Consider the following 14,078-nt stretch of genomic DNA (forward strand, 5'->3'; position numbering starts at 1 on the left):
GTGATTCCAGGACACAGGGGCCAGGAAAAGGATTTAGAAAGACTGAAACCAAAGAACATGAGAGACTGCCACCAATCAAGACCGTTTTAGAGAAGAATTTGGATACAAAGGGCTTTTCTAGAGAGGGAAGGGAGAAGCAGGGAACAGTAGGCAGGAGGTCTTCATCACCAGGGCCTGTGTTTTATTTTCTAGCCTCGAGGTAGTGATCAACTTTTGTCTCCTAAGCCAGTCCGTGTAATTTTTTCAGGTAAATACATGATTTCCAAGTCACTGAAACATTATTTTACTTTTAATTAAAGAATAAGAATAGCAAATCCTTGGCCTGTACTTTGATATTATCTGAAGACTATCAGATATCCTGAGTTCTGTGAATCTAGAGAGAAGTTCCTGATTAGTAAGTTTTAAGATACCTGTCTTGGGACTGGAGAAATAGCTCAGTGGGTAAAGGCACTTGCTGCCAATCCTGATGACCTGCGTTCAGTCCCCAGGACCCACATGGTGGAAGGAGAGAACCAGCTTCCACAGGTTGACCACGTGCAGGCTATAACACTTGTGCATTTGTGTGTGTGTGTGCACAAAATAAACATTTTTTTAAGTCCTTGATTATAGCCAGGCATGGTGGTACATGCCTTTAATCCCAGCACTGGGGAGACAAGCAGGTGGATCTCTGAGGTTAAGTCCAGCCTGGTCTACATACTGAGTTTCAGGCCAGCTGGGCTGCAGGGAGATCATGTCTCAAAAAAGTCATTGATTATAAAAAGAACTTTGTTAAAAACCATTTGGGCTTTTCAAAAAGAAAAGGATGTCTAACTACAGATATTTAGTTCCTTTAACCAGGAATAGCTAACCTTGTAATTAATCATTAAGATACAAAAGCCAAGCCAGTATGGTTGCTCATGCCTATCATCCCAGCATGAGGGAGGCTGAGACAAGAATCTTGAGTTCCAGGTAACCTTGGGACACATAATAAGATAGAGAAAACGAAAAAAAAGCTGGAAGCCATCTTTTCCTGAAGATCACAGGGAAATTTCAGAGGTAACCGTTTTAGCCTATTAGGTGGCTTCATTCAGAGATATCTATTCCAAGCTGGTTGGAAGGCTGATAATGTATTGCTTAGCTGCAGCTGCATGGCTTCCCAAATTAGCTCATTTTCTTTTTTTTTATTTGTGTGTGTGTGTGCCTGAGTGTGTATGTGAGTACACTTGTGTCGTGCAATGCCTGGAGGTCTGAAGAGGGCATCGGATTTCCCTGGAACTAGAGTTAAAGACAGTTTCATGTGGGTGCTGGGAATTGAACCTCTGGGCCCTCTGCAAGAGCAGCCAGTGCTCTTAACCACTGAGCCATCACTTCAGCTGCTTTTTCTTTTTTTAAAACACAGTATCTCACTACAGAGCCTAGGCTGGCAGCCTCCTGAGTGCTGAGATTATAGGCGTGTGTTATCATGCCCAGCCTTTGTTGTTATTTGCTTGTTTTGTTTTTGAGACAGGGTCTCATATATAGTTCAGGCTAGTTTAGGATTTGAGAGTTTCTCTGCCTCACCAAGTGCTGATATCAGGAGCATAAACCAACATATCTCACCAAAGTTAGTAAGGTTTTTGTTGTTTTGTTTTGTTTTGAGGCCAATTAAAAGCAGATGAAGCTGGAGGGTTTATTTAGATTTCTTTTGGGTTATAATACTAAGCACAGCCTCCTCCTGAAATGTAGATTGGGGTCATTCAATCACAGTTGATCCAGTGAGAAAGGCAAAACTCCTTCCCGAGAATAATGAAGTATTTTATATCATACCAGTTGAATTTGATATAGAGTTTGGTAGGGAGGTGTAATGTGGGTGTGATAAGACCTATTAAGGCTTTACAGTCAGGTGTATCCAACCTGTGTCCCAGTATAGTTATCAATGCAGCCCAGCACAGGACCATGAACTTAAGCCATTATTGGACTGGGGGGCAGGGATGGTAACTTCTTGTTGTTGTTTTGTAACTTAATTGCAAAGTTCCCTAGCACAGACTAATTTTAGATGACGTCTTTGTGTTTCAATATCAAACGGTTATACACACCCTCATAGGTATAGTCTATCTTTGTGGAGTCTGTTTCTTTCTTACAAATAAAAATATTGATACCAGATAAAAGAGGGCAAAACAAGTACAAATGGCTTTTGTGGGGGGAAAAAAAAAAGTCAGCTTGTAAAATTAAGAAATTGTTGAATTCATGAAATTATTTTTTAAAACATTTCCAAAGTAGGGGTTGGAGAGATGGCTCAGTGGTTAAGAATACTGGTTGTTCTTGCAGAAGACCAAGGTTCAAATCCCAGCCACCCACATGGCAGCTAACAACTATCCGTAACTCCAGTTTCAGGGGATCCAATGGCCTCTTCTGTCCTCTGCAGGCATTACACGACATGGATGCACTTACCTACATGCAGGCAATATACTCATACACATAAAATAAAAATAATAAATAAAATATTTTTAAAAAACTTTTCCAAAGTAAATACAATTGACTAGGCTATAAGAAGATAAAATCTTTTTTTTTTTTTTTTTTTTAAATGTGTATGGGTATATTCCCTGCATGTAGGTACGCGCACCTGTGTCGAACAATGCCCTCGGAGGTCAGAAGAGGGCACTGATCTCCTGGAACTGGAGTTACAGCCGGTTGTTAGCAGCCATGTGGGTGCTGGGAATGGAACCTGGGTCTTCTGCAAGAGAAGTCAGTACTCTTAACTGCTGAGCCATCTCTCCAGCCCAACAAGAAATTGGTTAAAAATTCTTAATCACTGAAGCAATACAAGTTTGTGTCACTTTAGAAAGCAGCTTATCAGTGTATCAACAAGCAAGTATCTGTCTTTCTCCTAGGATAGTCCTAAAGAAATGACACCAAAGCTTTATGAACTCAGTGTAATTTATCCTTGTGAAAAATTGGGAGTAAATACTGGTAGCAGAATGGTTTATAAATTTCAACACACCCATTATGGTGGACTATTCAGTTTTTTGAAAAGTACTTGAAAGGGTATTTAGTCAAATAGCCTTTATGACATTGGAGAATGTCACTATTTTGTGTCTTATGAAAAGTATAAAATAATTGAGGGGAAAAGCTGTGAGAATAACAAAAAAATTGTAAAACAAGGAGAAATCTTCTTGCCGATGGAAGCAGACAGGGCAGCTGTCTACTCTTAGACTGAAATTAGCTGTCATGTGAGTTAGAGAGCTGTATCTCCACGTGGGTTTTATTTGTAATCACCAAAAATGGAAACTACTACTAACAACTGGAAAATGAAGTTTTTAAAACTCTAACACGTGTAAAATGTAATGCAGGAACCCCCTTTTAATCCAAGAAAACAAACATGGAGAAAGGAAATGTATGCTAAATTATTATAAGGAAAATTCATATAACATTAGGTTTTATTATGAAAAGAAAAATGTGGCTACAAAGTAAATAAAAATGATAATCCTAAATATTTCAGAATCAGTTAAGAGGAATTATGCAAACGTGAATTTTTTTTTTTTTTTCTTGAGTCGGGGCCCAATTTGACCTCAAACACTGGATAGCTGAAGCTGGCCTTGAACTCTTGATCCTAATGCCTCTTAACTTCCTAGTGCTAGAACAACAGGTGTGTGCTGCATGCCTGGTTTAATACGAAATCTTTGAAAGAAGCACATAAACTAGAAGTAAAAGGAGCTCAGAAATAAGATGGCTAGACCATGCAAGGATATGAAGCGAGGGCTGATAGTACTCAGGAAGTATTTGAGAAAAGAAGGCATTTTAAATGGCAAATCAGAAAATAGGGAGTATTCATCACAGATGGCACAACAGGAGAAATAGAGGGCAGAAGAGTCAAAAGACAAGCCAGTCAGCCAGCCACTTTCCCCAAAGTGAATCACGGCTTCACATTGTATACTTAATGCCAGTGGATTGAAACCTTAAAAATGGTTAACATGGTAACTTTTTTTTTTTTTGGTCTTTTGAGACGGGGTCTCCCTGTAGCCCCAGCTGTTCTGGAACTCATGCAGACCAGGCTGGCCTTGAACTCACAGAGATCCGCCTGCCTCTGCCTCCTGAGTGCTGGGATTAAAGGTGTGCACCACCACGCCCGGCCAACATGGTATCTTTTATACTCGTTTTACCACAGTAAAACCTATGGAGCAAAGCAGTGGTTTGGAACAACTGTTAGAGCTATAGTTCAAGAACACTTAACACAAAAGAAGCTTGAAGCATAGCTCTATCGAAAGGTACACTGAAATCTGGAACTCAACCCAGAGCTGTTAGCACAGACATATAGTCTTGTAAAATGGTTGGATTTTAAAAATAACCTTTTTGCAATTGTGAAAAAAAGACTAATTGAATTAAAGAATACAACATAGATTTGATGTTTTTGGCAGCAACATTTTACGCTAGATAATAAAGCTACAGTTTTTTTTTTCTTTTTTGTTTTAAAACTTTTTTATTTCATGTGTATGAATGTATTGCCTACATGTATGTGAGTGCACCCATGATGTACAGTGCCACGGAGGTCAGAAGAGGGCTTTGGATGTCCCTGGAACTGGAGTTAAGGACAGTTTGTAGCTGCCATGTGGGTGCTGGGAATCAAACCTGGGTCCTCTGTAAGAGCAGTCAGTGCTCTTAACCGCTTTATAGTCACAGAAACTCATAAATCAGTGCATTAATTTTTTTATTCTTTGGTAATTCATACATGAATACAATGTAATATATTTAGATCATATCCAACCCCCCACTAACCCCCTCCAATTCCTCCCAGACTCTTCCACATCCCTCTCCCAGCTTCATGGTTTTTTTGTTTGGTTTGGTTTTTCAGAGTCCTTATTACTGCTGTTGTTATGTGTACAAGTGTAGGACACCATCCATGGAACATGGGCAGCCTACTATGAGCCACACTACTGCAGAAAACTGACCCTTCCTCAGCAGCCACTCACTGCCCATAGCTCCTCAGCTAGAGGTGGGATCTCATGAGCCCCTTAACTCTCTGTGGAGCAGTGACTCTCTTGAATTTGTGTAGGTCTTATGCAGGCAACCATAGCTGCTGTGACTTCTTGAATGCAATGGTCTTGTCATGTCCAGAAGACTTCTTTTCACAACTCCTCCCTGACTCTGGCTCTTATAATCATTGGTGGGGGGGTGTCAGACCCTCATATGATTTCGCCAGGACGAACCAAAGGTGGGAAGGGGCCAACATGGGCTTCAGGACTGTGAGGCGAGGTGTGCCTTCCTAGTAGAGGGGGAGACGGACACAGGAAGCAGAAGAGGAGGGGGCTGCCCGCTCACCCTCAAGCAGCCATCAGCACACAAAACAGAAAGGGGCCTACTCACCGGTAACCAGCCTGGGGGCACCTCGCCAACACTGAAGGGCAGGGTCCCTGTTTGGGCGCCAGTTGTTACTGTCCTCCCCCAGAGCCAGCCGGAGGGAGACACAGGGTCCCTGCCGATATGGGGGTGAGAGGCCCGGAGTCACAACACAGATGCCAGGAGTTGGGTGAAAGCAAGCAGAGGGTGAGCTGCTGCAGACTCGTTTATTCCGGGAAGCATTTGGGGTTATAAGGGGTTGGCTAGCCAATCATGGTTTCCCACACCGTCCTGCGATATCCAATGGCAGTCTGTCTCTGGGCAGATCATCTCTCAGCAGCTTGTCATTGCCACGTTGGACTGCACTGGGCTGTCACATATGCGGAAGCCCTTTCCCCATTTCTTATGGCAGGTGTCCTGAGCTGGGCCCGGTTCTTTGTTATGCCATACATATGAGGAAAACATTTAGAAGTCAGTTTGATACCCGTCATTTTAGCAGAATAGTAGTAATGCCTTTAACCTCTCCAGCCACAAGTTCTTGGCCAGATTTAAAGTACTAGGGATGAGTTCCCTGCTGTGGAGTGGGCCTTAACTCCAATTAGAAAGGTGTTGGTTGCCCTATAACATACATGCTGCTATTGCATCAATGGACATATTTTGTCAGTCCAGTTGTTATAGCTTATAGGGTTCACAGCTGGGTAAGACTGTTGATGACTTTCCCCCCCAGCAGCCTGCATAGCACCTTCTGGCACTATGTAAGCTAGCCAGCAGGAAGGAAGCTTGTAAGACAGGGGATGATTACCTAATGGAGCCAACCATGTGACTAAAGAATGGGAACTTCTAGGGTTGGGGTGATAACTCAAAGTGCTTGCCTTGGAAGCATGAGGACAGGAGGTCAATCCCCAGAACCCATGTAAAAAAGCTAGGCACAGTGGTGTACACTTCTGATCTCTGCTGGGGCCTGGAGAAATGGCTCAGCAGTTAAGAGCACTGGCCGCTCTTCCAGAGGACCTGGGTTTGATTCCCAGGCAGCTAACAGCCATCTGTAACTCCAGTTCCAGGGGATCCCTCTTCTGACCTCCAGAGGCATTGCATGACATGGGTGTACCTACATACATGCAGGCAGTACACTCATACACATAAGATAAAATAATCCCGCTACTGGGTAGGCAGAGGTAGGTGGATCCTGGGACTCCAGCCAGACAGCCTAACTATTTGGTGCACTCCACACTCATGAGAGAGCTTGTCTCAAAAAAAGGTAGAGGGCACTTGAGATACAACACTGCAGGTTTTCCTCTGACCTCTATGTACATATGCCTACATGTGCAGTGCACTCACACACATATGTACATGGGCACACACAAAATTATTGGATCTGTGACAAAAAGAGTATAGGAATTGAATTTAGTCACCAATGGCCAATAATACGTTCAACTAATGCTTGCATAGATGAGTCATCATAAAAACCCTAAATGGGGCTAGAGACATGACTCAGTGGTTAAGTGCACTGGCTGCTCTTGGAGACGACCCATGTTTGAATCCCAGCACCCACATGGTGGCTAACAGCTGTCTGCAACTCAAGTTCTAGGGGATCTGATGCCCTCTTCTGTCCTCCTTGAGCATTGCATGGCACAGGTGCACTTACATACATGCAGACATAACAGTTAACACACATTAAAAATGTTTTATAAAACAAACCCTGATGTGGTGTTCCTGGGTTAGTGAGTGTGTAGAAGTGATAGGATGGTGATGAGGCCAGGCAGGGCATGGAACTCTGGCCTCATCCCTACCCTTGCCTACTCCATCTTTTCCATTTGTCTATGTCAAATTCCTTTTTTTTTTTGAGACAGGTTCTCCTTGTAACACCAGCTGGCCTGGAACTGGCTATGTAGACCAGGCTGGCCTGGAACTCACTAAGATCTGCCTGCCTCTGTCTCCTGAGTGCTGGGATTAAAGGTGTGCACCACTATTCCCTGTTGTCAAATTCTTTATATTAAATTGATTGTGTTACTAGAATTTCCTGCCATAAAGCTTGGCTCTGGGTCCCAACACTTGCCCTCACCCCACATTAAGAGTGTGTGTGTGTGTGTGTGTGTGTGTGTGTGTGTGTGTGTGTAATATATATGAAATGAAAATGTGAATTCATTTACAAGTCTGGCTAAAACTGAGGACATAGAAATTCTTAGTCTGTCTTTGCCTTGCTCAGCATGGTTATACTTTATAGAAAGGATGAAACAAACCCAGGAGAAATACAGCTTTAGTTATGGGCTGCAGTTGTTTCTCCTGGTGCCAGGGATTTTAGGGCAGGCCATTTTTACACTGCTAGTATGGTATTTCCTGCCCCATTACAGGGACCCCATTACAGAGAAACTTACACTTCCAAGTTTGTAAGTTCTAGCAAATTGTTGAACCTCGGGGTGTTGTGGGAATCTCCAGTGTATAACTAGTTGGTCAGAAGGATAGTTACCAACCTAGGTTCTGCACCTGGTGTTGGAATTAAAGGACAGTCTTGTGAGAGTAAGTCCTTAACCTGTGAGGTCTGCTAAGTCTCGTTAGTCTCATAATTGAAGTGTAGGCAATCCAGTGGATGTACAGACAGTTGTCGAATTGTTTAACGTGGGGAGAAAGCCATACAGTTGGTGTAAGATGAAGTGGGTGGGGAGGCGGGTGGAGATGTGGTTCAGTGGTAGAGCACTTGCCTAACATGAAGCTCTGGGTTTGATCCCTAGCACTGCCTCCCCTCCAGAGTAAGACAAGGAGGCTGGTAGACTGAGATGTTCTAAGATGAAGGGCCTTGTACAAGTTCAAGGCTAAAATTAAATGATTTTTAAAATTTCTGTTGAAGGACACAACAGCTGTCATAAAATAAAAGTACAAAAGACATAAGAAAATTAGAAATGGGTGGCAAGGTGCTCAGTGGGTGACAGTGCCTGCTATATGGGGCTAGAGACTTGGGTTCTTAAGACACACGATGGAAGGGGAGAGCCAGCTCCCAAAAGCTGTCCTCTGACCTCCACACACACCAGGGTACCTGCCTGCACAGTTGCATTCACACATTTACACATATATACAATAATAATAAATGGAATAAAAAGCCCCTATTTTAAAAGCAGAAATATGCCAATAATGGATGACCTTAACATACCTGTCTCAGTCTCTCTTAAATAAGAACAACCAAGTGGACAAAAAAAAATTTGTTAGTCATATGACGAGTATTTCACAAGTCTATCCAATTTTGAATCCCTTACTAGGAAATGTGTCTTTATGAGCAAGTAGAACGTTTTTTATGCAGATGTTAAAGTACAAAGAAAACCTAATTCAAGCAGTGAAAATTGTCAAAACTCTGGCCACATAGATTGAAAGTTTAAAAGAAACCACCCCAAAACAAAGAAAGTAAATGAAGTCTGATTCTAGGTTTCAGTGGGATGAGGGCACTTAACTATATCCAACTCTCCACGTATATTATTATTTTTTTTAAAGGTACAGATACACAAGGATTAAACTGTCACCAGCTATGGGGGTTGCAGCTGTGTGTGTCTTTCCTCAGGTATACCCAGACTTGAGTCACATTGCAGAAAATTTCAGGAGGCATCAGAATGAAGTAAAGCTAGAATTTATTTATTAAGAAAAAAGAATACACTTGAAGAAAAAAATGCAAAGGAAGAGGGCCTCAGCAGCTATATATGTTCTTTGGGGGTTGTTGCACCCTACATTGTTCAAAGGAGATGATCTGTAGGGTTGAGAGAAAAAAAAATATGTTGGCATACTTGTCAAAAAAAATTTCATAAATGTCATTTCAAAGTAGTTATGTAGGAAGAAATGTCAGTACAAAAACATCAAAATAAAGCCATTTTTCTATACTTGAGCTACACAAGGAGTTTAAGAGATGTGATTTGCTCCTAAGCATGGGTCTTTGGCCATTTTAGTAACATTGTGATAATTCTAGGAAGCTATACTTTCTGTGTGCAGGTTAATCTCGGTTGGTTTAAAACTAATCAAATCAGCAAGAGATACAAAGTAGAATCAGATGTCGAGGGCTCTTTCCTTTTCCTGTCTTTCCCATCCTGCTTCAAAATCACTATCACTTTTGCCAAACTAACATAAAAGGAATTTGTGTGTGTGTGTGTGTGTGTGTGTGTGTGTGTGTGTGTATACATGTGTATGTTAGCACTGCAGTCCAGCCGGGCTGGCTCTAGGGCCCATGGATAAGTAGTGTATCTGGGAGCAGGAGTGCAGAAAAGAGGACCCAGGGCAAGCCAGACAGGTAGTTTCCAGAAGAGAAAGTTCCACTCTCAATAGGGAAATACTGAGAAGTGTGAGACCCATTGGACAAAAAAGCTTGAAAGGATGTGGGTCTGAAAGGCAGTCTCAAGAAAGTACTGTTTTAGGGAAAGAGTATGATTTGGAGGATGACCTTGAAGGAACATAGTCTCTCAAAGTGGTGAAGACTTGGTGGTCAAAGAGAAAAGGTAACGGAAATCGAGGATCTTATTCAGACAGATGGTGGACAACCCCCACACATACCCCAAAATGAGTCACTGATGAAAATAACACACGAACAAAAGCCACCAGGTACTATTGAACTAAGAAATTAAATAAGTCATTCAAATCCCCTGTTCCTGTCTTTATATACTGTCATCTATCTGGTTTAGGAAAAATACAGTACTTCAAAAGGAACAGAAGATGGCAGACAACATTCATGGAAAGATAACTTAAGTAGAAAACAAAATGGAAGTCAAAACATTCAACTAATGATAAAGCTCCTTAGAACATTCAGTGACAAAACTAAAGAAAACTATAGTGCAGTACCCCTTCCTGAATTAAAAGCACTGCAGACATAAACCCCTCAGATTCATATTTAACCCTCCCCCCAAAGCAACAAAAAGAAGTGAAGATGAGATTTCTGAACTCAGAGAATAAAATGAAGAAAAAAGAAAATTATCTTTTAAAATGAAGTTAAGGGTACTGAGGAGGGGGCTCAGTATGCGGCTAACAACCATCTGCAACTCCAGTTCCAAGGGGTTCTGATGCCCTCTTCTCATCTCCACGGGCATTGCATGACATAGGTGTACTTATACACGTGTAGGCAATACACTCATACACATAAAATAAAAATAATAAGTAACTTGAAAATGAAGCTAAATTCCAAGGTACCACAGATAAAAGATTACACTAAATTAAGGACACTGCAAAAAGTCATGAAGATAGCCAAAAGAATGGGAAAGGAAATAGAGTATTGCCTGTGAGTGTGTGTGATACATAGAAGAGAGAGACAGATGCACACAGTGCTAAGGATCAAACCCAGATCCTTGTATTCTTGCAAGTGTTCCCCCTCAGAGTTGTATCCCTAGTGCCTAAAAGGTGATTAAGATGTAAGATGTGGACTGGAGAGACGACTCAGCAGTTAAGAGGACTGCTCTTGCAGAGGACCTGAGCTTGATTCCCAGCAACCACGTGGCAGCTAACAACCCTCTGTAACTCCAGTTCCAGGGAGATCCATCTTCTGGCCTCTGTAGGCACTATATGTCACAGGTGCACACACACACACACACACACACATACATATACAAAAAACATACAAATAAAAATAAAAAAGATGTAAGATGTAAAATTAGAGCTCCTAAGTAGAAAAAACAGTAGTGGAGCTGATATGTAGACTTTTACCCCTGGAAATACTTTTTAAATAGAGAAGACTGAAGTGTGCATACTAAAAAGGTTCAGGTGAGGTGTTCAATGGCACAGCGGCAACCTGGCATGCTCAATACCTGTATGCAATCCCTCACCCCCATTAAAAAGTGAGAACAGAGAAAGAAAAGGTTTCTTGTGTACTGAGAATATTGATCCAGAATGGTTCGCTCAAGTTATGGTCTAGTGAAACCTTTAAAATAATGGAGACAATTTTCTCTGGGTTTCCAGGAAGAAAAAAGAAGGTTAACAACAGACTTGAACAATGACACAGAGCAAAACAGCCATGGAGCAACACGGCTAAAGTCTATGTAAGTAAAAAGTAAAGATTTTATAACTGTGACTCACTTCTAGGAAAAAAAAAAGAAAAGGGTAAATCCCAGTGTATTTTTTTTTTAAAGAATGTAGTAAAAAAACACCACAAATAAGGTAAATTTCAAATGACAAAATAGGGAAAAATAATTGGAGCTAATTTTAATTAAAATGATTTTCCGAAAACCCAAGCAAATCATGGGCCAAAAATATGAAAAGAGCGCTGATAGGAAAAGAAGTCTGATAATAGATGGGTAAAAGAGGTTCCAGCTTCAGTCATACAAAGAGAAATAGAAATTAAAGTTGTGCTAAAGGACTAAAGTGACTCAGGGCTGGGAAGATGGTGCTGTGGTAGCATGTTTGCTGTGCGGATGTGAGAACTTGGGTTTGGACCCCAGCGCCCATCTAAAAGCCAAGATTAGCATGTATCTGTAACCCCAACACTGGTATGGTGGGGGTGGGGGCTAGTAGAGATAGGAGCTCACTGGCCTACTATCCTAACTAGTCTGTGAGCTCTTGGTTTGGTTAGAGATCCTGTCTCAAAAGATGAGGTGTGGAATGATAGAGGAAGACACTCAACAAGGACCTCTGGCTTGTACATGCACATGTGCATGTGTGCATACAAATGTATATATACACAGATTAAAGCTGCTTTAAAGCATTTCTCAAGAAAATTCAGAAGCTATAATATATACTCTTCTGACTGCGAGAAAATAGGCATTTTGGTATGTTTCTGGCAGGCATGGATATAATAACCACAGAGTGCCTGGGAGGGAACTTGGCAATATCCAGAAAAATCACATGTCCCTTTATCCTTTGGCACAGGCATTAAACTTTTAGGAATTTGTTCTAAAAGCACAGTAAAATAAAATATGCACTGGCAGTTGTGTGCTGCTGGTTACCACTGAGCGTTACTGGTATTCGGCAGGGTTCTCTAGTGGTACAGAACTGGTAGAGTATTTATATAGCTTAAAAAGGAGATTCTTTAGAATGGCTTATATGTTAGGAGCTGGGTATCCAACAATGGCTGCCTGTATGCTGGAGAGGCAGAGAACCCAATCTATGAAGCTGGGTACCTCAGTCCTAATCTGGCACAAAAGGCCTGGAAGATATATATATATATAATATATTGATTGAAAAAAGTAAAAATGACATACAAAATTATATGGAAGGACACCTGACATAATAGTAGTCCCTTGAGTCAGTGGTCACACATCTGTTATCCTTGGGTGGTGACAGGAAGGTGGTGAGTTTGAGGCTAGGCTGGGTTAGAGAGCAGGAACTTGTCCCCAGAGAGGGAGGAGGGGAGAGAAGGAGGGGGTTGAGTGAAGAGTGGGGAAGAAAGGGAGAAGGCAGAGGAAGGAGAGTTGTGTGGCAGTTTAGCATTAAGTTGGCATTTATTTTTTTCATTTGTTATATCATTTGAAACTTGCAGCTATGCATTGTGACCTGTGATAGTATTTTACTTATAGCTTCAGAGAGTTTTAAAAGTAATTTGCGGGACTGGAGAGATGGCTCAGTTGTTAAGAGCACTGGCTACTCATGCAGAGGACCTGGGTTCAATTCCCAACACCTATATGGTTGCTAACAACCATCCATAACTTCAGTTCCAGGGGATCCAATGTCCTCCTCTAACCTCCACCAGCATTGCATGACGTGGGTGCACTTCCATACATGCAGGCCACACACTCATACACATTAAAAAAAAAATGTAATTTACTTCAGCTTATCCAGTCACTAAGTAAGAGACAGATTTAAACCCAGATCTATGTAACTCCAAAGCCTGAACTTTTTCTGTTCTACTACATTACTGCAGGATAAGCATCAGACTTGAAGCACATCAGGAGCCAAGGTTCTGTTTAAACTTGTAGTGGCTACTTGGAAAATGAGGACGCAGACTCCAAATTGGTGGTTTATATGTTCTTCATGCAAGAGCAGTGTACTGAAGGAGAGAAGTGTAAGTTTTCTCTTATTTCTGGTGGGAAAATGTAGACATATACTCTTAGACTGATGTAGAGATAAATATTAGAGTTGTTACTGATGACTGAAATTAGTAAGAGTATGAACTTTTAAAAGCATGGTGAAGCAGAAAAGAACAAAACTGGGCAAGTGGAATGGCTCAGTGCTTGCCCTCCTGACAACCTGAATTTGATCCCTGGAACCCACTTAAGGATGGAAAGAGAGAACCAACTCCACGGAGTTGTCCTCTGATCTTCATGATGTTACTCTGCTTCAAACTAAAATCAAGTATGTCTCAAAAAACTCAACGTTGAGAGCTGAGATGCATCTGTCCTGTGTCCTGCACAGTTGGTACCCTCTCATATGTGAAGCTGAATGTAGAGGGAATTTCACTGGCAATCCTCCTGAATGGACAGTAGACATGACCACACAGAGCACAAGAGGCAATGAGGCTGCTCCATCAGCACAACCAAACCTTTCAACATCAACTGAAGACCACCAGCTCTCCAAGGAGTTCCAGGCCTCCAGAACCAGTTTGGTCCTGCTGAGGCATCTAGCTTCATGTATTATCAGCTACTATTCCTTTGCTACTCCAGAATGCAGATGGTTATTGTTGGAATACTCAGGCCCTACCTAAGCCAATGTCATCGAGAAGCTTGCCTAATGCGTATAAGAGCACATTGTCAATAGAAAAATAGTGTGCCTGTCACTTCCAATGTCAAAAGAATTCTGAATGGAGAAGCATACCCTGGCATCATATTCACATTATGCATGGAGATACACACACACACACACACACACACACACACACACAAATAATAATAATAATA

At 41.6% G+C, this 14,078-nt stretch overlaps 1 protein-coding gene and 1 pseudogene across 2 annotated transcripts in view; both read left to right on the plus strand.

The window, feature by feature from the left end:
* Positions 1-14,078, plus strand: part of Cab39l (calcium binding protein 39 like) — a 170,557-nt gene that overhangs the window by 6,185 nt on the left and 150,294 nt on the right. For both annotated transcript variants that reach the window (XM_008824982.3, XM_008824983.3), the window contains exons 2-3: positions 11,209-11,288; positions 13,106-13,246. The gene's annotated coding sequence lies outside the window, so the exon portion shown is untranslated. The remainder of the gene's footprint in view (positions 1-11,208; positions 11,289-13,105; positions 13,247-14,078) is intronic.
* Positions 5,437-14,078, plus strand: part of LOC103727196 — a 21,919-nt pseudogene continuing 13,277 nt past the window's right edge.

This window comes from Nannospalax galili, unplaced genomic scaffold (genome assembly GCF_000622305.1).
Source record: "Nannospalax galili isolate Female #2095 unplaced genomic scaffold, S.galili_v1.0 scaffold488, whole genome shotgun sequence".
NCBI lineage: Eukaryota > Metazoa > Chordata > Mammalia > Rodentia > Spalacidae > Nannospalax > Nannospalax galili.